The 24,370-nt window shown below is 41.9% G+C and overlaps 1 protein-coding gene and 1 non-coding gene across 4 annotated transcripts in view; both read right to left on the reverse strand.

Annotated features, from left to right (window-relative positions):
- The window catches only part of GABRG3 (gamma-aminobutyric acid type A receptor subunit gamma3), a 423,309-nt gene that overhangs the window by 238,663 nt on the left and 160,276 nt on the right, over positions 1-24,370 (reverse strand). The gene's annotated exons all lie outside the window — the stretch shown is intronic.
- Positions 12,340-12,477, reverse strand: LOC119940448. The gene has a single exon (XR_005454925.1). It is a non-coding gene; the product is annotated as a small nucleolar RNA SNORA7 (small nucleolar RNA).

The raw sequence follows: 24,370 nt of genomic DNA on the forward strand, positions 1-24,370 counted from the left end.
TTAGGAACTAGGTGCGACCTGATTATCTTGTACATAGCCGTGCTTGGGGTACAGTTTGTAGCACACAGAAAGCATTTCACAAACATTATCATTGTTGTTATTATGTCACTTATTATTTTAACCCTGTCACTCTAAACATGTTTCGCTGGACACTACGTTCAATCTTCTTTCAATTTACAATATATCTCTTGGTTGAATGAGTCTTATTTTGATTTTAGATGAATTGAAATCACTGTAAAGTGTTCACATTATGTCTGTCTTGAGTCTTTTTTTGTCTTTCCTGCTTGCATGTTTCCATATCACTGAGATAGTAAGCTTCAGTGTTATATGTCTTTCTAGTCTCCTCAAACTCTTCTATTTGTCAACTGCTATTTGTCGATTCTCCTTAAATGCTTCATAGTCTCTTTTAATCATTCTCTGAACTTTATTTCAAAGCATCCTGAACCATTAGTAATTGTCTCCTTTCCCACAGAGGATTCAGCAGCTATTTGGAAAAGAAAGCCAATACCTCCAAAAAACTGGGTGGTCTTCTTGAGGTTTGCAACCAAAAGACATCGCATGAGTCTGTCTTTATATAATGATGGTATTTGTTAAGCACTTACTATGTGCCAAGCACTGTTCTAAGTGTTGGGTTAGATACAAGGTAATCAGGTTGTTCCACATGAGGCTCACATTCTTAGTCCCCATTTTACAGATGAAGTAACTGAGGCACAGAGAAGGTAAGTGATTTGCCCAAAGGCACACAGCTAACAAGCCCGTTGTTGGGTAGAGACCATCTCTATATGTTGCCTCCTTGTACATCCCAAGCACTTAGTACAGTGCTCTGCACACAGTAAGCACTCAATAAATATGATTGAATGAATGAATGAAAAGTGGCAGAGCTGGGATTTGAACCCATGATCTCTGACTCCCAAGCCCGGGCTCTTTCTACCAAGACTTGCTGCTTCTCAATGATATATATGAAAGATATATAAAGTATTTACTATATATGATTTTTACATATACACACATATATATAGTCAAGATTCTGACTACTTTGTGTATATATATATATATACACACATATACATACACATACATACATATTGGAGTTTATGTGCTATATAATATATATGTATATATATGAATATATGTATATATATGTACACAAACACATACACACATACACATATATTAAAAAATCGTCAAAGTCAGAATCTCAACTATCCCAGAACTAGGTGTATGATGTTTAAAGCAATTAGGAAATAGAAACTTTAAACCAAAATCCTAGTTTAAGCACAAGATGGCCATAGTCTGATACTGATCCTTTACCTTCCTCTGGGCTTCCCTAGAACTGGCAACATCCACTTAACTTTTACATCACACAAAGTGCTTCTTCTTTGGCCCAAAGTGTCACGGGGCTAACTTTTTTCCAGCTGAGATTCTCCCGCTGGTCAGTTGCCTGAGTCCTGACTTTGCCTCCTTATGCCGAGGGTGAAGAGGCCAGCCTGGCCCGTCCCTGCCACTTTTCTCTTGATTCACTCTCTGGTCAACCTCAACCTACTTTCCCTTCCTCATACTTCTCCTTCCAACTTCTCACAATGGCTCATGGAGCCAATTCAAGATGTCACCCAGATAGCTGAGAGAATCAGAATAGCAGAAGTGAATTGGTGAAATTCAGATGGCCATTGGCATCTGCTGGGGCTCCAGAATTGAGGTGATTGATTGGACCTTCCAGCCTTTACCTGAGGGAAGTCTTGTCCCTTTAGACTGGGCTTGGATAACTTAAACTGTAAACTTGTTGTGGGCAAGTCTACCAACTCTGTTATAGTGTACTCTCCTAAGCACTTCAGTGCTCTGCACACAGCACGGGTTCAATAAATACAATTGATTGATTGGTTGACTGATGACCTATTATATCTAAACCTTGTTCTGGGCACCAGAACCCAAACATACCTGGATGAAACTGCAGGTCACTTAGATTGTGAGCCTCAAGTGGGAAAGATACTATGGCCCACCTGATTACCTTATCTCTACCCCAGCATTTAGAAGAGTGCTTTAACACATGATAAGCACTTAACAGATACCGTTAAAAATGAAAAGTCAGTATTTCTATCCAGTGCATGCACAGAGAGCAGACTACATCGTCTAACGGTGCTAACCTAGAAAAAGAGACCAAGTGCAGTAAGGATGCTCTCTAGGTAGGATCAGAGTTAGGAAGGGCAAGAAGACATCCCTTATTGGACAATGAGAATGAACAGGAGTGGGACGAAGAAGCAAAGCCAGAGGCTTTGTGCAGAGCACTGTATTTTGAGCAGAAGGTAGAGAACAAGAAGCTTGCTTTGATTAACAAATAGAAGGTGGAAGAGAAAGAAACTCCCCATAGGACAGGTGATATGGGGGCTGGAAGCAGGCTTTATTTAAAACTAGGGTTACCAAAGCAAGCCTTCGTAGAGGTGCTAAGCTGAAGTCTGTCAGACATAAGACTGGGTTGCAAATAAGAGCTCAGAGCACTGTACTAAGCGCTTGGGAGAGTACAATATAACAGACTTGGTAGACATGTTCCCTTATGGTATTACAGTCTAGCTTACTGTCTCAAGGAGGAGAAAGACCTTAATATAAATAAATAAATTCCAGATATGTACATAAGTGCTGTGGGGCTGAGGGTGCTGCTTTCTGCCCCTTCCCTTCCAGCTTGGCTCTTTCACCCTGTCTACCTTAGACCCCCACCGATTGACAAGATGGCCACTTTATACTGCCTATCCATGATTTAAGCTAATAGCAGCCATTTCCTTTGAAAAGAGAATGAGTTTAAAGTGCTGTTACATGGGTAAGTGGTTCCTAACCAACTTTCTGAGAATCTAGATGGAAAAAATAAGCTTTGAAGCCTTGGATGAAAGGTCTAATATTTCAGAGATATAGCACATTAGAGCTGGAATAGCTGTTGTATGTTATTACTTTTTCCATCCAAAGAGAGTTACTCGAAAATCTCTTCGGAGGCTATTGCTGGAAGAGGCTCCCTTTCCTGTTGCAGGAAGCAGTCAGGATGCCATCTTGGGATCTCCTCATTTCTCTGATTTGGGCCAGGCCCACAGCAGTAAATACAGGGGAGACAATAAGGTCTGCTCCCTGCCTACCTAACTGGTTACCATGCTCAGCCAATATTATTGATTGGTCAACTTGAAATCTGTTTACTAATCAGATTAGAGGAACCCCTTGCTACTTGGTTATCCATCAGAGCCCGTCTAGAATTTTCCAGGAGAGTGAGGATGGAAGGCCCCAAGTAATTGCATCTGACTTGGCTCCCTTCTCCCCATTCTGGAGTGAGGCAATGATTTTATAAAAGCTGAGAAATGAAAGGTGGAAAACTACAAAGTTGGTTGAAGAAGTAAAATGAGAATCAGATCTACTGTCACTGGCAGGTGAAGAAGGGTAGAAACTCTTAGAAATCAGTTTTGAGTTTTGGAAAAACCTCTCCCTCACCTTCACAGTAGTTACATATCCCTGTATTTAGTTGCTATTCTTACCTGTCCATTGTCTCCCCTGATAAAGTGGAAGCACCTTGAGATCAGGGACATGTTTAGTTACTCTACTTTACACTCCCAAACACCCCCTTTTTGTGGGTGAGTGTCAGATTCAACACTTAGTCCCCCTGAAGCGGGGAAAATATTGCCCTTCACCATTTGTTCCATATTTTCTGTATTCAAAGAAAAGCAGAGTGGTGTGATGGCATTGGACACAGCAACTAGAGGCTGTTTCTCTCCCACCTCCACCCAGCCCCCAGAAATGTTGCTCATCAATCAACCAAGGGTTGACTCCTATCTACCCCAGCACTTAGTACAGTTCTTGATGCATAATAAGCATTTAACAAATGTAATAATAATAATAACAATGATAATAAAAAAATCTAAAGGTTCATTAAGTGACCCTCATATTCAAAAAAAGCCCACTGTAAAATCCATCATTAAAAACTCCATCACCACAGGTCAACAAATCCGAAGATCTCACCCCAGCTATCAGAAACATCAATTTCAAGAGCTGTCATGTTTACTTTGTTTTTTTTACAAAGTAAAATGCCTTTTCTACTGTTATAAATTAGCACATAAAGCTGATAACATTTTGGCACATATCAGTCTTTATAGCACTGGGTCAATACACTAGAATGAAGGGATTTTGTTACTCTCTGTTTTTTCTAATGGCATTTGTTAACCACTTACTATGTGCCAAGCACTGAAATGACACAACCTAATCAGGTTGGACATTGCCTGCGCCCCACGTGGGCCCTACAGTCTTATCTCCATTTTGTAGTTGCGGTAACTGAAGCACAGAGAATTTAAGTGATTTGCCCGAAGTCACACAGCAGACAAGTGGCAGAGCTGGGATTAGAACCCAGATCCTCTGACTCCTGATTTTTACAATTTCTCTGCCTTTCCTAACATGGCAGGATTAGGAACATCATGACAGTAGGCCACTTTGTCCTCTGTGTGACCTTTGGCAAATCCCTTCATGTCTCTGTGCCTCAGTTACCTCATCTGTAAAATGGGGATTAAGACTGTGAACCCCATGAGGGAAATGGACTGTGTCCAATTAGATTACTTTGTATCTACGCTAAGGCTTAGAACAGTGCCTGGCATATAGTAGGTGCTTAACAAATAATATTATTAAAAAAAACCCCACAAAACAAAACTTGGCTTCTGCCTTAGAACCAGAGCTATATAGCAAAGAGATTGAATCCATAAAAAATAGCGGTGACATTTCAGTCCGCACTGCTCAGAAGGCAGTATTGTAGGTCACTTGGTAATCTGTAGGCCAGCCCTTTCATTCATCAGTGCTGATCTTTCCAGAGAGAATGACAAGTATCACCTTCTTTTCACCAGATATATCAGTTCATTTACCTGTCTCTTTGCTGTTCACCATCCTATGGTCCTAATTTCTGAAGTAAGACAGTAATTTTGCTTAATTTTGGAATGAAAGGAGGATTAGTTCTAGCATTTGAAGATACAAAGCGCTCAAAGCAAGTAAAATGAGAATCAGAGCTCCTGTCAGTGACAGGCGATGAAGGGTAAAACCTCTCAAAAATAAAGTTTTAAGTTTTGGAAAAATCTCTGATTGTTCCCTCCCGACCTCCACAGTAGTTAGATATATATCCCTGTACTTGCTTGCTTTCCTTACCTGTCAGTTATTTTCGGATCTGCCTCTCTGCTAAACTGTAAACACCAGCGTGACTTAGTGGAAAGAGCATGGGCTTGGTAGTCAAAGGTCGTGGGTTTGAATCCCCACTCCACCACTTGTCAGTTGTGTGACTGGTTTGGGCAAGTCACTTAACTTCTCTGTGCCTCAGTTACCTCATCTGTAAAATGGGGATTAAGACTGTGAGCCACACATGGGACAACCTGATTGCCTTGCATCTACCCCTGAGCTTAGAACAGTTCTTGGCCCACAGTAAGTGCTTAACAAATGCTATTATTATTATTATTATTACCTGGAGAGCAGGGATTTTGTTTAACTCTATTGTATATTCCCAAGCACTTAGTATAGTGCTGTCTACAGAATATGTGCTCAATAACTGTTACTGATGGATTGACTGATTAGTGCCTGGGTGGGGGGTTTCCCATAGTTTGTTTCTAATTTGAAACCGAATTGGGGTGCACTTCCCCCACATGGATGATTTCTTCATAGAACAATTCATGCAAGTTTGAGGTCTGAAAGAACAAATCCCTGAGATTTAACTTTAATTTATTAACAAGACAGTCAGCGTCTGGCAACTTTTCATGATCCCTCAAGAGTTCAGATACTCTTTGACACCTGCTTTCTAATTTTAGTTGAAACAGAAACTGGAGGCAATCTAATTAAAATGTTAGTAGCAATACTAAATTGTGTGATAATAAATCCAACACGTTTCCAACTGCACTGGTCCAAGAACCCCAGCTATTTCAAGTGCCCCCATTGTTTACTACAAAGTTTCTGATGCCTTTTTCATTCTCCCATTTGTGAAAATTTTCCTGTTTGTACTTTCTCCTACCCCACCTCCACTCTCTCCTCCTTCCCAGCTCTTTCAACAGAGGTCTTTTGCTTGATTTTAGACTGAGAGCCCCTTGTGGGACAGAGACTGTATCTGGTCTGATTTTCTGGTATTTTCACCAGCACTTAGTACAGTGCCTATTGCATAGTAAGCCACTTCCCAATATTGTTAATATTATTATTTTCATTTTACAATCTAACCCACTTTAACTGTGCCACTGATCCAACCACCTCACCTTCTACAAACATTTGTTCCCACCCTGCTTTCTTCCCCATCCACCACCTTTAATCTTTCTTTGCTGTTACTCCTTCCCCTATGAATAAATAAGCTCTAGTTTCCACTGTACTTCCAAAGCCTCTCTGGAAGTACACCATCTCCTGGTATCCGTTTCCTTTACAAATGCCTCAAATTGGTGTAGAAGACACCTGATGCCTTCACTTCTTTCCCTCCAACTCTCTTCTTGGTCCTCTGCAAACTGCAATCTGCCCCTTTTACTCTAATCAAATTGCACTATCCAAGATCATCAGGGACATACTTTAACCTCTTGTCTGTATTCAGTTTTCTTGTCCACCACCTTCTCATGGAAATGTTCTGTTTTACTGCTGCTCCTCAGTTTCACTACTGGCATAATGCTGAGTTCACCTCCCACCTCTCTGAGCGCTCCTTCTCAGGTTTATTCCCTACATCTTTTCCCACTTTTCATCTCCTAAGCAACCTTCATGATTCCATTTGGATTCCCTTTTGCTCCTTGCTATGCATTCAATCTCTTGGGAATGTCATCCCCTCATAAGACTTCGGCTACTGCCTCTTTGAGGATGACAGTAAATTCTAGTTAACTAGCCCTGACTTCTCTCCAGATTTAACATTTAGCATATCCTCTGACTTCAGGTCACCTTTGTATGCCTGAAACAACATGGCTAAAACTGCTCTGCTCTGGGAGAAGCAGTTAGTAAAAAGAGCCCGGGCTTGGAAGTCAGAGGTCATGGGTTCTAATCTTGCTTCTATCACTTGTCAGCTATGTGGCTGGGCAAGTCATTTAACTTCTCTGGGCCTCAGTTCCCTCATCTGGAAAATGGGGATGAAGCCTTTGAGCCCCACGTGGGACACTGTGATTACCTTGTGTCTACCCCAGCGCTTAGAATAGTGCTTTGCACATAGTAAGTAATAATAATAATAATAATGGCATTAATTAAGCCCTTACTATGTGTAAAGCACTGGTCTAAGCGCTGGGGAGGGTACCAGGTGATCAGGTTGTCCCATGGGGGGACTCACAGTCTTAATCCCCATTTTACAAATGAGGGAACTGAGGCACAGAGAAGTTAAGTGACTTGCCCAAAGTCACATAGCTGATATTTGGCGGAGCTGGGATTTGAACCCATGGCCTCTGACTCCAAAGCCCGTGCTCTTTCCATTGAGCTACACTGCATCATTTCAGAGTGAAGACAGAAGGAGCTTTGAACCCTGCCATACTGTCAGCTGACTTTATTCCATACTTCCATTGAGTACACTGAAAGGAAACACCCAACCATCTCCCTATCAGAAAGGCGTCACCCTGTTGCCTCATATGTAAAATGGGGGTAGGGTATCTTGGTCCCAACCTGGGCAGGGAGGCAGTTCCACTTTACCTAGCTTCCTTGCTGCTCTGTCTGGCTTTGCTCTCTTCCCTTTCCTTCTGGGCTGCCTAGACCTTGAAACTACCTCCTAAAGTCTGTGCTCAGTCAGTGGCCCCCCATCAAACCCCCAGAACCCAGTTCTCCCCAGAACTCCAGACCCTAGAGCAGCTGCTGACATCCTCACGTCTTTCCCTTCACCTCTCCCTCCACTCCTGAGGCTTGGCCCCATATCCACGGAGACCTAACTCTAACCTAGGAAACAGAAGATGAAGATCTTGTCAACACTGCTTGAGGAAGCCAACACTATTTTTTTAAATAAGGGGTTTGGGAAGAGGCATACAAGTGTGAATTAAGAGTATGGAGGGGATGGAAAACTTCTCCGGACAGGGCAGCGCAGAAAGAAGAAAATGGCAAAAGGGAAAGGCGAGGGAATATTTTCCAGCAGCAATTGGATATAATGTCGGGTGGGGACTACAGATCTTGGGCTACGTTATAGATGTATTTGTGGATTTATTTGCAGATTTTCTATATTATGGTCGTGTGGAACAGGAGATGAGCTTTAAGAAGACATTGTAGAGTATTTCATTATCTCATTTGTTCCTACATAATCTCTCCTCTCCATGCCTTCCCTTTCTCTGTTGAAGGGAATCAAGTAAAGGCTAGTGGGTGAGCTAGAAGCAAAAGAGAAAATAAAATCCTCAAACTAACAGCCTTAATGGGTCCTAAACTTAAATTTTAATTTTAAAATTGCTTCTAAATAGATTGCATTACCCCTAAAGGCACATCCACAAGGAAATACACTGTGACTTTCCTCACCATGATGACCATCATCATCAGTAGTATTCATTGATCAGAATTGAATGCAATGAACTGAGCTGAGCACTCTGGAGAATGAAACAGAAGAAAGACTCACAATCACTGATACAAGGGGCCTTGTAATTTAATGGAGGGGAGGGGTGAAAGACAAAAAATATTTACAAAAAGGAGAAGCAGGAGGGTAAACAGGAAGAAATAATTGCATTAATAATTGTGTGCATATATATGTACATATATATAAATACATAGGTACATAAGTGCTCAAAATAGGAGGAAAATGTATAAGTATTAAGGGTGGAACTGGATTGATAGGAATGGGATATTATGAATTAATCGGTACAGATTGTTACCTTACGATGACCTTTGGAGAAATCCCAACAACTCACAGGTTTTTCATTGCTCTCAGATCTGAGACTTCCAATTTAAATGGTAAAATGAGTTTAATGATACTGAGAAATGAGTTTTGTCTAGAGGAAGGTTAGTAAGTGATTAAAAGCTGGATGCTTTTCTGAGGACTTCAGTCTGTTGGAATGACTTCTCCGAGAAGAGAGCCACAGACTATTTCCAGCTGATTTGTGAATTCTAAAAAGATGAATACTTGCATTCTGACCTATCTCTGACCTGCCTAAACTTGAGAGGTGTTAAGTTTAAATTTTCAAGTCTAGAATAAATAAGACCCTGCAATATACTGTCTCAGACTAGCACGGACGGATCCATCTCTCTCCATCCTCAAACCCAAACTTCTCGGAATGATGGCTGATGTGAGTCAGTCATTTATTGAGCTTTTACTGTGTACGGAACACTGTACTAAGTGCTGAGAAGAGTACAATGTAGCAATATAACAGTCACAATCCTTATCCACAGTGAGTTTACAGTCTAGAGGGCAGGGCCACTTTCTCAAAGTTTAAAGCAAGCAATTTACTATGGAGTTGCAACCTTGGTTTCATTGCTTTATTGTATTTCTTGCTTCTGAATAAGGAATATCATTCCTTTGCCTCACTCTTTCTAACACCTTCTGTTGACAGAACATGGAATAACATAAACTATCTGTGGCTACCCACTCTACTACAATCTCCCGAGTGCTTAGTAACGTGCTCTGCACACAGTAAGTTTTGTTTTGTTGTCTGTTTCCCCCTTCTAGACTGTGAGCCTGTTGTCGGGTAGGGACTGTCTCTATATGTTGCCGACTTGTACTTCCCAAGGGCTTAGTGCAGTGCTCTCTCTGTGCACAGTAAGCGCTCAATAAATACAATTGAATGAATGAATAAGTGCTCAGTAAATACCATTATTTGATTAACTCCAACTTCCATGGGAGTGGGAAGACACAAACAGTAGCGTAAATAGCTATTTAACCCAAAAGTACTAGCATATTTCCATGTAAGCTAATGATGAGGTGAGACTGTGAAAACAGACTCTGTTTGAATTTCAATTGCTATGGAATGACACCTGCAGGTTGGCAGAAATCACATTCTTTGCTGATTTTAATTACCTAATGATACACTTATTAAATTAGATTTGTTAATAGCTTCCAATTTATAATAAGGTGCCATCAGAAAAGGGCTCCAAACTTCCCTGAAGGAAGACTGACTGAGAGATAGGATGGCTTTGTGAAAGGAGCATTGGCCCGGGAGATAGGTGACCTGGTTTCTAGTCTAGGCTCCGCTCTTGTCTGCCGTACGACTTTGGGAAATTTACCTCTATTTCTTCAACTGTAAACTGCGATGAAAATACCTGTTTTCCCTCCCCCTTTGACAGTGACCTGTATGTCTGATCTTTTTTTTATGATATTTGTTAAGCTCTTACTATGCTCCAGGCACTGTACTAAGCTCTGGGGTAGATCAAGATAATCAGGATAGACAAAGAACCTATACAACATAGGGCTCCCAATCTAAATCAGAGGAAAAAGGATTTAGTCTCTATTTTACAGATGAGGAAACTGAGGCACAGAGACTTTAAGTGACTTGCCTGAGGCCATGCCACAGACAAGTGGTAGAATCCAGATTAGAATTTAGGCCCTCTAATTGCCAGGCCTGTGCTCTTTCCACTAGGCTGTGTTTCTCGTAACTACTTTAGAGTTTAACACTTAACAAGTGCTTGATAAATACCATATTACTCTAAATGAAACTGTTTACAAAAAGAGTAAATACTTACTCTTAAGTATGTCATGTGGCTTTGAGCTTTAGAAGAGCAAACTATGAGAACACTGTAGTATTTCCTCTCTTATTTCAGCTCTTGCAGCAAGGAATAGGCACTTTGTGAGACCACTCAATAACCATTTGAGTCAATGTAGCCATGAAAATGGCAAGTTTCAGAGACGAATCAGCCCAATTATTTCAAAATGCTTAACTTTGTTACAATCAAAAACAATTTCAGTGAATAAATAAAATAGAGGCTCAAATCTGGCCTCCACTTTACTCACCAAACTTGCTTTAGTGGGTTTGGAACAGGCCCTGCAGAATCAGAGAGGAGGTTTTGGAGCTAATGATATTTCATGGGAAATCTCATTTGTCCCAAGGCAACTGAATAGCTGAATAGAGCTGGATGATCACTCATAATTTTTCAGTCTTCTCTAATGGGCCTGCACATTATTGCCAAATACCATCATTTGACAAATTAAAATGAAAAAGGTTTTATAGAAAGATAAATGGGTTTGTAATAACCTGGTGATTTTTCTGATATTCCTAATAAAGTTGGATTGGGACTTTTCCATCTTGCACAGTGGGTGGGTAGATAAAAGATATTACTTCATAGCTCAGAGAAGCACCTCAAAGAGACCCTGAGGGAATCTGTTACCTCCCCACTTCTGTGGAGGTTGGAGTTAATCAATTGATGGTATTTACTGAGCACTTATTGTGTGCAGAGCAGCACTTGGGAGATTACAGTAGAGTGAGTGGGTAGCCACAGATAGTTCATGTTATTCCATGTTCTGTCTACAGAAGGGGTTTGAAAGAGTGGGGCAAAGTAATGATATTCCTTATTCAGAAGCAAGAAATACAATAAAGCAATGAAACCAAGGTTGCAACTCTATAGTAAATTGCTTGTTTTAAACTTTGAGAAAGTGGCCCTATCACTCTACACTGTAAGATCACTATGGCTATGGAATGTGGCTGTTATATTGTTACATTGTACTCTTCTCAGCACACAGTACTGTGTTCTGTACACACCAAGTGCTCAATAAATACAATTGACTGACTTCAGCCATCACTCCGAGAAGTTTGGGTTTGAGGCTGGAGAGAGATGGGTCCATCCCTAGTATTCTGAGGCAGAAATGGCCAGTGGAATGTCAAATATTTTCCTTCCGACCTATCCCACTGAGTAAATCCAAAAAAGAAGCATTTTCAGCTTTGGCATAGCCTAGTGGAAAGAGCACAGGCCTCAGAGTCAAAGGACCTGAGTTCTAATCAATCAATCATTGGTTTTTATTGAGAGTTTACTACTTGCAGATCACTGTTTTAAATGCTTGGGAGAGTACAAGACAAAAGAATTGGCAGAAATGTTCCCTTCTCATAATGAGCTTACCACTTACCTGCTGTTTGTCTCTGGGCAAGTCACTTAACTTCCCCATGCCTCACCTTCGTCATCTAAACAATGGGTTACAGTACCTGTTGTCCCTCCTACTTAAACTGTGAGCTCACTCATGGGACGTGATTTTCTTGTATCTATCGCAGTGATTAGTGCAGTGCTTGGCACATAGTAAGCTTGCTGTCAAGTTGTCAGCATAGCAACCCACAGACACATCTCTCCTAGAACGCCCCACCTCCAACTGCAGTTGTTCTGGTAGTGTATTCATAGAGTTTTCTTGGTAAAAATACAGAAATGGTTTACCATTGCCTCCTTCCACACAATAAACTTGAGTCTCAGCTCGTGACTCTCTCCCATATCGCTGCTGCCCGGCACAGGGGAGTCTTGACTTGTAGCAGACTGCCTTCCACTTGCTAGCCACTGGCCAAACTAGGAATGGAATGGGTATGTCTCTGTTTGACTTTCCCTCCTGCAGGCGAGACTGATAGAATACTAGAAACTCTCCAGGTGCGACACTAGGAGGGTCACGTAATAAGCGCTTAACAAATATCAAATACCATCATGATGATGATGACTGTTATTATTATTATTATCATTATCTAAGAAACCTCTTTGTGCAGAGGTTGTAATAATAACAGCTCCCCTTGTCAGCCCTGGGATGACACATCAGGGCCTTCTCTGATATGTTTTTGGTAGCTCAGAGTGGGTATATTCTCCAAGAAGTACCCTGAAGCCTCAGAGCTAGTTCATTATATGGATACTGTGGTAGAATTTAAAGAACTCTGTGATAACTTCAGAAATTAGATGTGGAAAAAACAGAGAAACAACAACCCCCATAAACAAATACAAAATAATTTGAGGCAATCTATTTCAATCTAATACTTCAGGAAAACCTTCCTTGGGTAACAAAATGTGCATATCATTTGATACCATACTACATTTGGCACAGCAGTGATCCCTGCAATTTCAATTATATAAATGTGCCTATGGTATTCAGACAAATATGGAAATTAACAAAATGCTACCTGAAAATAAAATGTTTTGAAACAAAAAACAAAGGAAAAAGAATATTTCTAAAACATCATGGAATGAAGCTACTTCATTTGTTCCCTGGAATGAAACATTTGATACCTCAGTACCCGAGGAAGTGATTATGGTTTCTTGACTGGAGTTTCATAGCATGAAAGGTCAGAACGGGGACAGGTTTAAGGAGAACTTCTCTGTGACTGGCTATTTAAGATTTGAGATGGTCAGTGAAGTGCCAGGGGAGCCGAAGTCTTTTCATGTTCTGAGAAGAATGCAAGCAGGAGTGGGTTGGTGGAGAAGACAAGTAGAACTTAAGCTGACTATGGAAGGGAGTCAGCTGAATTCCAATCAAGTTTGGTCAGTCAAACAAAGATAAGCCAAAATGGTGTGAGAATAGGAAGTTGTTTTAAGTGTGTTTTGCATTTGGTGTTGCTTACACCTGCATTGAAAGAGACTTTAAAATTGAAGAATCCCTCTAGTCTAACATTCAGCCCACAGGACACACAGTTTACCCTATGCTAGAAAGATTTTCTTCCTCTCAAGTTTGGAGACACTGGTTTTGCTCTGCACACAGTAAGCGCTCAATAAATATGACTGAATGAATGAATTGTTTTGTCTGCCTTGATTTGGTGGGAAATTTCAAATAGCAGCATCCAAAATGCCGGTGAATTCCCTATCAGAGAGACCTACCATTCTTAGTTTGCTGGGTATTTATTAGCAATGAACCTCATGAGACAGGGCAGATTTGGGGAATTTCTGAAACCCACCCAGAAAACAACCACTGGGCACCCCAACCTGAAACAGTCTTTCATTATAAATGTCAAGCGCTCCGCAAATTTGGTCTCTAGAGTCAAGAGGTGTAGGCTTCTCTGTCTTATCAACCTGCTTCCAATAATCCCCAAACCTTCACTGAGGCCCTCTGACATCTTCTGTTACCATCTCTGACTCAGTTCCTGTTACAGCCTCCACAACAGGAAAGGGTGAAGAGATGCGATTGTTTTCTTTCTGGTATTTGTATAAGCGCTTACTATGTGCCAGGCACTGTTCTAAGTACTGGTCTAGATATAAGATAATCAGGTTGGACACAGTCTCTGTCCCACATAAGGCTCATAGTCTTAATCCCCATTTTGCAGATGAAGTAACTGAGGCACAGAGAAGTGAAGGGACTTAACCAAGGTCGAACAGTAGACAAGTGGCGGAGCTGGGATTAGAACCCAGGTCCTTCTGACTCCCAAGCCCACGCTCTATCCACTAGGCCAGGCTGCTTCTGATTAACCATGAACTCACTTCATTGTCTGTTAAGTAATTGTACCATGAAAAAATGTACGATCCCTTCATAGTCAGCACCTGCCTAATAGGTAAACACCATGACTCCTTGGTAGTTCTCATTCCCTAAAACTTTTCCGATAACATAGTCTCAAAACACTTCCACTAGGTGATTTGCATTTAAAATTTTCTGTACAACTAAATCACTATTATTAGATTAAGGACCTGGTAATTTATCACAATACAATTAAGCTGAAAGTCTTGCATGAAAATGAGCACTACCTTTCAGTGTTCAAATGGATCGTGGAATCTTGCAGATTTTTTTAGCAGTGAAAACACTTCTGTAAGAAGAATTTGCATGTAACAACAGCTGACTGCCTAACCCTTTTGAAAGGGTTAAAATAAATAATAATAATAATAAATAATTGAAACAAGTTAAATCCAATTTTGCTCTCCAATCCATAACAAAGTTCAATGTCAGATGGATATATGCCTTTTAACCATAGTAGTAATAATAATAATGATGTCATTTATTGAGTGCTGACTATGTGCAATGCACTATTCTAAACGCTGGGGGGATACAAGGTGATCTGGTTGTCCCACGTGGGGCTCACAGTCTTAATCCCCATTTTACAGATGAGGTAACTGAGGCCCAGAGAAGTTAAGTGACTTGCCCAAAGTCACACAGCTGACAACTGGTGGAGCCGGGATCTGAACCCATGACCTCTGACTCCAAAGCCGTGCTGTTTCCACTAAGCCACGCTGCTTCTCGAAGCAATTCCCCTCTCAGGGTCACACCTGTAGAGTTTCCAGTACTCTACCAGCCTCGGCTACGGGAGGGAGAGTCAAGCAGAGGCCAGTCTGTTCTATTCCATTCCTAGCTTGGGCAGTGGCTAGTAAGTGAACGGCAATCTGCTGCAAGTCAAAATTCACTCATGCTGGGCAGCAGCGGCACGGGAAGAGAATCGAGAGTGGAGACTGCGCAGAAGGAGGCAATGGTAAACCACTTCTGAATTTTTACCAGGAAAACTCTATGGATATGCTACCAGAACGATTGCTGATAGAGGTGGGGCATTCTGGAAGAGATATGTCCATGGCGTCACTATGGGTTGGAGACGACTCGACGGCATAAAGCGAGAAGAGGCAATAATAACAGTAGTGGTAGTTGTAGTAGCAGTAATAATAATAATAATTGTGGTATTTGTTACGCTCTCTCAACGCACCAAGCACTGTTCTAAGTGCTGGGGTAGATACAAGGTTATCAGGTTGCCCCGCGTGGGGCTCACAGTCTTCATCCCCATTTGACAGGTGAGGTAACTGAGGCACAGAGAAGTTAAGTGACTTGCCCAAAGTCACCCAGCTGACAGGTTGTGGAGCCAGAATTAGAACCCATGACCTCGGACTCCCAAGCCTGGGCTCTTCAGTAGTCGTTGTAATAGCAGTAGTAGTAATACTAATTAACTGAATGCCCTCTGGGCAAAATGCACTTTAATAAGCCTTTAGGAGGGAAGTACAAAAGAAGCCTGTTCCCTTCCCATGTGGCATTTACCCTCTAACAGGGGAAGATAAAAATCAGAGTATCTATGAATTGAATATAGAATTTCATCTAAGCATAAATAAGGATAGGTATAAATGAATTCATAAGTGCTAGAGATGATTGATGGTTTTATATGACTTCTCACCCTCTAAACTCTTCACCCCCTCTAGACTCTAAATGTGTTATGGGCAGGGAACCTGTCTGCTAATTCTGTTGTACTGTACTCTTGTAAGGGCTTAGAGCAGTGCTTAGCACAGTGCTCTGCACATAGAAGGGCTCAAAAAATATAATTGACTGAGTGCTATTAATTTAAATCTATATTTTCTTAATTTTCAGTAATAATACTAATTGTGGTATCTCCTTTCCCCATGGAGTTCCCTGTTTCTCCCCTCTGCTCAGTTTTGAACATTTCCCCTCTGTTCAAAAAGAGGCTCCCTTTTGGTTGAATCAGATATGTTCCACTTCCCGCAGCAGCAGCGTGGCCTAGTGGAGAGAGCATGGGCTTGGGAGTCAGAGGACCTGAGTTCTAATCCTGGCTCTGCTGTGTGTCTGCTGTGTGACCTTGGGCAAGTGGCTTAACTTCTCTGTGCCTCAATTCCCTCAGCCATAACCCTTATCAGGAACTAACCCACTGCCTCTTCTGGGGACCCCCTCACCCCTATTCTTCCTTCTGTGCAGGGAAGATGAGGGCTCTTGGACATCAAAATCCCTTTGATAGAAGAGGAAAATGATATCCACAGCTTCTGAACAGGTATTATATAGTGAAACAATAAGGTGATTTATTCTGTGCTGCTTACGTTGTTCAGGCAATTATCTAAGCTTTTCCTTTTTTGTCATTCAGAACAATAAGCAGGATTGAATGCAACAAATGGCTTACATTTTCATTTTCTAATCCAATGAGGACACACAAAGAGCTTTTGCCTAGGCGGCTGAGATAACCACCTGAGCACCCCCTCACCTCCCCAGCCCCCAGCCCTTGGGTCTCAGAACACCCCAGCATAGATCCTGCTATTACAATTTCCCCCTAATGGAAATAAGCTCCTTTCTGAGAGTCCCTGGAGGGCTGCAGAGGCCTGATTGCATTGGCCTAGGGAGTTTCAGACTTTCAACAAACCATTGTTCAGCTTCGGTTCAATCCTATGGCTCAGGTTTTCAAACATCAATCTGAGCAGAGGGGAGAGACAGGGAACTCCATGGGGAGAGCAGATGGGCCAGCTACAAGACTCGGATTTCAGCTCTGTTCATCCATCCCTCTTCCTCCATGAAAAGTCACCGCGAAGAATCCACAAGTTTGACAGCCTAGCTGAAAGCGAAGGCCTGCTTTTGATCCGTACCCCTCTCAGTTTGGAGGACATACACGCCAATTCGCCCCTGGAGCCCTCTGTTGATCTTGGTAAATCTTGTTGACCTTGGTAAACCCGGTGATTAAGATTCCCCTTGGTTCCCACTCCCACAGCACCCGGAAGACCTTTCTACAATCTTAACAGATCTGACTTCCAAGTGCCAGGGTTCAGAAAGTGTTCAAAAAGAGGCTCCATTTTGGTGGAATCAAACATCTTCCACTTCCCGCTGCAGTAGCATGGCCTAGTGGAGAGAGCACGGGCTTGCAAGTCAGAGGAACAGGGTTCTAATCCTGGCTCTGCCGTGTACCTGCTGTGTGACCTTGGGCAAACGGCTTAACTTCTCTGTGCCTCAGGTCCCTCAGCCGTAAAATGGGGAGTCAATTCTACTCCCTTCTACTTAGACTGTGAGCCTTTCATGTGGAATAGGGACTGTGTCCAACCTAGTTCACTTGTATCTATCCTAGCATTTAGAACACTGCTTGGCACATAGGAAACACTTAACAAGTTTACTATTATTATTCCAGCTGCTTGATTAGTATCACATCCATTGGCGAACCAGAAGGGTAAAGCCAGGCTGCTGCTTCCCAGCCAGGCTCTGTCTCTTAGCTGATGATTCATTCATTCATTCAATTGTATTTATTGATCACTTTGTGCAAGACACTGTACTAAGCACTTGGAAAAGTACAATATAACAGCAACAGCCTGGGAGTCAGGAGGTCATGGGTTCTAATCCTGGATCTGCCACTTGTGCGCCGTGTGACCTTGGACAAGTCATTTCCCTTCTCTATGGCATTTGAGCTCATTTGTAGGATGGGGGTTGAGTATGTGAGCCCCATGTGGGACGAGGACTGTGTCCAACCTGATTACCTTGCATATACCAAAGCGCTTAGAACGGTGTTTGGCACATAGTAAGCATGCTTAACAATCACCATAATGCCTGGCACATAATAAGTGCTTATCAAGCATCACGATTATTATTATTATCAGCTGCAGGGGCTGCATCCCCCCACCACTTCTAAGTTGTGTTGTCAATCTCTTCCCCGCTTTGGAGACTTTCCTAAAGACTCACCTCCTAGCTGACCCACCTCCTTTCTCCTTCAGGGACTCCATCACCACCTCCGACCTCTTGTCTCATTCTGGAAATTGTGCTTAAATGTACTAACCCTGACACTTAATAATATAATAATAATAATAATGGCATTTATTAAGCACTTACTATGTGCAAAGCACTGTTCTAAGTACTGGGGAGGTTACACGGTGATCAGGTTGTCCCACGGGCAGCTCACAGTCAATCCCCATTTTACAGATGAGGTAACTGAGGCACAGAGAAGTTAAGTGACTTGCCCAAAGTCACACAGCTGACAAGTGGTGGAGCTGGGTTTAGAACCCATGACCTCTGACTCCAAAGCCCGTGCTCTTTCCACTGAGCCATGCTGCTTCTCTAAAAAAAAAGAAGGCGGTTGAATGAATGAAAGTGATGTGGGGCTGAGGGTGGAGTGAATATCAAATGCTTAAAGGGCATAGATCCAAGTGCATAGGTCAATCAGTCAGTCAATCACATTTATTGAGCGCTTACTGTGTGTGGAGCACTGAACTGAGTGCTTGGAATAGTACATTATAACAATAAACAGACCCATTCTCTGCCCACAATGAGCTTACAGTCTAGAGGGGAAGACAGACATAAATATGTATAAATAAACTGCAGATATGTCAATACTTCTGTGGGCCTAGAAGTGGGAATGATTCAAGGGACCAAGTCAGGGCAGTGCAGAAGGGAGTGGGAGAGGAGGAAAGGATGGCTTAGGGAAGGCCTCATGGGGGATGTGTATCTTCAGTCAGTCTTTGAAGGTGGGGAGAGTAACTGGGTGCCTGATATGAGGAGGGAGGGCATTCCTGGTCATAGGCAGGACGTGGATAAGAGGACAGCAGTGAGATAGATGAGACTGAGGTTCAGTGAGAAGGTTGCCACTAGAGGAGAGAAGTGGGCAAGCTGGGATGTGGTAGGAGAGTGATGAGGTGAAATAGGAGGGAGCAGGTGATGATCGCTTTAAAGCTAATGGTGAGAAGAAAGCCATAGGTGACGCAGAAAGGAGAGGTAATAAGAGAAACGAGGACTTAGTCGGCCAGTGAAATGAGTGGGCTGGGTTGTAATGGGAAATCAATGAGATAAGATCAGTCAGTGGTAGTTGATAAAACCAATCAATGTTAATATATGTGGGGGCGAGCTGACTGAGTTCTCTAAAGTCGATGGTAAGCTGTTTGATGTGGAGGAGGCTGGGGCACCATTGAAAGTTTTTCAGAAGTGGGAAAACATGAACAGAACATTTTCTTTATAGAAAAATAATATATAAAGCAGAGTGAAGTCTGAACTGGAGTGGGGAGAGCCAGGAGACAGGGAGTTCAGTGAGGAGACCGATGCAGTAATCAAAGTAGGGTATGATAAGTGCTTGTATTAGGGTGGCAGCACTTTGTCTGGAGAGGAATGGGCAGGTTTTAGTGATACTGTGAAGGTAGAACCAACAGGACTTCATGACAGATTGAATATGTGAGGTGGATGAGAGAGATGAGTCGAGGGTAATGCCAAGGTATTGAATATGTGAGGTGGATGAGAGAGATGAGTCGAGGATAATGCCAAGGATAAGGGCTTGTGAGATGGGGGACAGTAACGTTTATTGTGATGGGAAAGTCATGGGGAGAACTGGATTTGTTTGAGAAGACTGGAAATTTTGTTTGGGACATGTTAAGTTAGAGTTGTTGATGGGACTTCCAAGTAGGGATATCCTGAAGGCAGGAGGAAATGCAACAATGCAGAGAAGGAAGGAGGTTAGGAAAGGTAAATCTGGGAATCATCCATGTAGTTGAAGCCATGGAACCAGATCTGAACCTTGAGGGACTTCCACAGTTAGGTGGGTGAGAGGCAGAGGAAGAGCCAGCAAAAGAGATAGAAGGAGAACGAGGAAAGGACAGTGTCAGCGAAGCGAAGATGCAAAATGTTTCCAGGAGAGGGGGTGGTCCATATTTTGGAATGTATTTTTGTTTCTCTTTGGAAATTCCCCAGAGCAATCTTTACTAGCTGCTCAGCTGGTTCTCATAAAATATGGAGAGAAAAAAGAAAGACAGGATCTTTTTCTGTTGTTTTTTCCTTTGTTTTCAATTTCAAGATAATAAGCTACTACTCCAACAATTCAGTCAACTTTGCCACTTCCAAAATATTTCTTGCTTCCCAAATAGCTTTCACTGGAGTCAATATAATTTTGTTTCTTTTTTTTTCCCTTGATTTCAGAGTACAGTGTGAGACCCATAATCTAAATTTGTATGGCTGCTACTGCCTTTTCAATTCTCCCTTCATCTATCATCTCTTTGTAGATGATCCCCTAGGCTTCATGGATAGATGCATTTTAAATAAGTTACCCAAAAAAAGATAATTTCCCAGATGTTTTAATTTGCATTTTCCCAAGTTCTTTAAATCTCCTGATATTGTTTCCATTAGTCAGTGATGCTCAGAAATGTTCCAGGTATTGATTATTCTGAATTTCATTAATTTACTCCTTAGGCCTCCCCACTTCCAGATCACTTTCAGATAGATATTAAATAACACATAGTATTTTGTCCGCTATTCACTTTCCTAGTCTTTATTCAGATTATCCCTTCATAACTCTGTATTTGAAAATGGATTCTCTAAAGACAGAGTTATACCAGGCTTTAAATCGGGGATTTTGTTATAAAGCCACCAGTTGAGTCAGAGTCATGCTCCTTCTGGGATTTTGTTTCTATTCACCTTTGTGCTTTGGGATAGACCATCCAGCATTCCAAACTTTTCTCCTCTACATCCTCAAGTTTTCCTTTACTGATTCATTATGGATTACCCATCCTGGAATGTCTCCAAAAACTAATGGAACTTGCAGTTTTTGGCCTCAAAATATCTTGTTATTACAAATTCCCTATGTTTACTATTTGAATTGGAAGGAAGTATATCCTTTGGTGGGTTTGAATCTACTATTCTCAAGCTTCCAAGGATACAACCCTGTTGTCTCCCTCACTTTCCCGTCACTGTGGATGGCACTACCATCTTTCCCATTGCACAAGCCCACAACCTTGGTGTCATCCTTGACTCCACTCTCTCATTCACCCCACACATCCAATCCGTCACCGAAACCTGCCGCTCTCACCCTCACAACATCGGCAAGATCTGTCCATTCCTCTCCATCCAAACCGCTACCTTCTTGGTACAAATCACTCATCATATTCCAACTGGATTACTGCATCAGCCTCCTTTCTGATCTCCCAACTTCCTGACTCTCCTGACTTCAGGCTATACTTCACTCTGCTGCTCGGATTATCTTTCTACAGAAATGCTCCAGGCATGTCACCCCCCTCCTCAAAAATCTCCAGTGGTTGCCTATCAACCTTTGTATCAAGCAAAAACTCCTCACTATTGGCTTCGAAGCTCTCCATCACCTTGCCCCTTTTCTCCTTCTACAGCACAGCCTGCACACTCCGCTCCTCTGCTAATTGTGTCTCGTTCTCTCCTGTCCTGCCTTTGACCCCTATCCCTCGTCCTACCTCTGGCCTGTAATGCACTCCCTCCTTACATCCTCCAAACTAGCTCACTTCCCCATTTCAAAGCCCTACTGAGAGCTCACCTCCTCCAGGAGGCCTTTCCCGACTGAGCCCCCCTATTCCTCTGCTCCTCCACCCCTCCCCATCGCCCCTACTCCCTCCCTCTGACCTACCCCCCCCCGCCCCACAGCACTTGTATATATTTGTACATATTTATTATTCTACTTATTTTATTAATGATTCATTCATTCAATCATTTATTGAGCGCTTACTGTGTGCAGAGCACTGTACTAAGCACTTGGGAAGTACAAGTCGGCAACATATAGAGATGGTCCCTACCCAACAATGGGCTCACTGATGTGTATATATCTGTAATTCTATTTACCTTTTTTGATGCTATTGATGACTGTCTACTTTTTTTGTTTTATTGTCTGGTAGCCCATTGTTGGGTAGAGATTGTTGCTGAATTGCACTTTCCAAGTGCTTAGAACAGTGCTCTGCATACAGTAAGCACTCAATAAATACGATTGAATAAATGAATGACTGAATATTGTACTCAGGAGGCAATGGTAAACCACTTCCTTATTTTTACCAAGAAAACGCTATGGATATGCTACCAGAACGATTGCAGATGGAAGTGGGGCATTCTGGGAGAGATGTGTCTCTGGCATCTTTATGGGTTGGACATGACTCAACAGCATAAGACGATAAAAACAACTCTCCCAAGTGCTTAGTAAAGCAATCTGCACATGGTAAGCACTCAATAAATACAATTGATTGATTGATCTCTCTCCATATTGCTTGTCCAGAAGGAGCTTATAAAAGCGATGGAGAAAAGGTAACCTGAGATTCTGAACTGAAATCCTCCAGGGCTACTCAGTCATAAGGCTCTGATCCCCAAACCAGTTGAAACGAACAGTAACAATCACTGGGAGACTTTGGAAAAAATGCCTCTTAAAATTGGTTGGGATCTTGTTTGGTGTTGCCACTTCAAGGTGATCAGAGATAGTGAAATCAATCAATCAGTACTATCATTAAATGCTTACTGTGTGCAGAGCACTGTACTAAGCACTTGGGAAGTACAATTCAGCAACAGAGACAATCCCTGCACACAACCTATAGTCTAGAGGGGAGACAGATATGAAAATGAATTGTGGATATGTACATAAAGGCTGAAGGGTTGAGCATGTTGTGAATATCAAGGGCTTATCAAGGGTACAGATCTAAGTGTAGAAGGGAGAGTGAATAGGAGAAATAAGGGATTCATCTGGGAAGGCCTCTTGGAGGAGATGTGATTTTCACAGGGCTTTGAAGGTGGAGAGAGTTGTGGTCTGTCATATAGGAAGGGGGAGGTAGTTCCAGGCCAGAGGGAGGATGTGGGTAATGTGGCGAAGGTAGATAATAATAATAATAATAATAATAATAATAATAATAATAATGGCATTTATTGAGCACTTACTATGTGCAAAGCACTGTTCTAAGCACTGAGATCAGATAAGTTGAGATCAGAGTTGGTGTTAGAGGAATAAAGTGTGCAGGAAATCAGTGAGGTAGCATAGGAGGGGAAAGAGGTCTCTAACAGTATCTCAAATGTGTTTTGATCAATTTGGAGCCCAGCCATGACTCTGGTAAGAGGCAGGGCAGAACAGAGGAAAGAGCATGGGACAGGGAAACTTGAGTTCCAGTCCTGGCTCTACCACTTGCCTGCTGTGTAAGCTTGAGCAAATCAGTTTCCTCATCTTTAAAATGGGAATGAAATACGTATTCTCCCTCCTTAGACTACAAACCCTCTAGACACTAAGCTTCTTGTGGACAGGGAATGTGTCTACCAGCTCTGTTAGAGTGTACCAAGCCCTTAGTACAGGGCTCTGCACTCAGTAAGTACTCAATAGTTACAATTGATTGATCGATGCCCTTGTGGGACAGGGATTGTTCCTGCTTACGTTGTCTTGGATCTATTCCAGTGCCTGGCATCTAATAAGGGCTTAATGAACATTATCATTTTTATTTTATTATTATTATTGTTAATTAGAATGAAAGAAGAGCTTTTCAGAACCAATAAAATTCATGAGTTGATGGTTCTAATTTGGAACATCCACTGAGCCTAATACAATTTGGATTTTTTCTGGACTCTTGTACCTTTGGCCATGTACCCCTTAAACCCTATAATTCTCACCCTAATTCCACAGCACTTATGTAGAAATCAATTAGTGGTATTTATTGAGCATTTACTCTGTGCAGAGCACTATACTAAGTGCTTGGGAAAATACACAAACACAGACACATCCCTGACCATAACTTCCCTGTCTGTAAATTATTTGATTCCCTGTTTCCCTGGAAGATTGTAAGCTCCTTGTAGGTAAGACTTGAGTTTACCAATCTATTATACTGTACTTTCCCAAGCACTTAAGAACAGTGCCCAGTAAACACTCAATAGTTATCACTGCTTGATTAATTGCCAGAGGTACAGAATGAAAATCTGAACTCATTAAACCAGGCAGGCTCATTTTGTCTCGTAGTTTTGATGTTGTTATAAAGCACCTGTCCATTTTTCAAAATGTAAATGCCTCCATGTAATTAAGTTATAAAGGGCCGCAGTGGAACAAAAGAGCCATTGTTATTTAAGGGAAACAGGAACTGTCCTACTAGCATAGATAGGTTTACAAGCACGAGAACAATTACATTT

Source organism: Tachyglossus aculeatus, chromosome 18, assembly GCF_015852505.1.
Source record: "Tachyglossus aculeatus isolate mTacAcu1 chromosome 18, mTacAcu1.pri, whole genome shotgun sequence".
Classification (NCBI taxonomy): domain Eukaryota; kingdom Metazoa; phylum Chordata; class Mammalia; order Monotremata; family Tachyglossidae; genus Tachyglossus; species Tachyglossus aculeatus.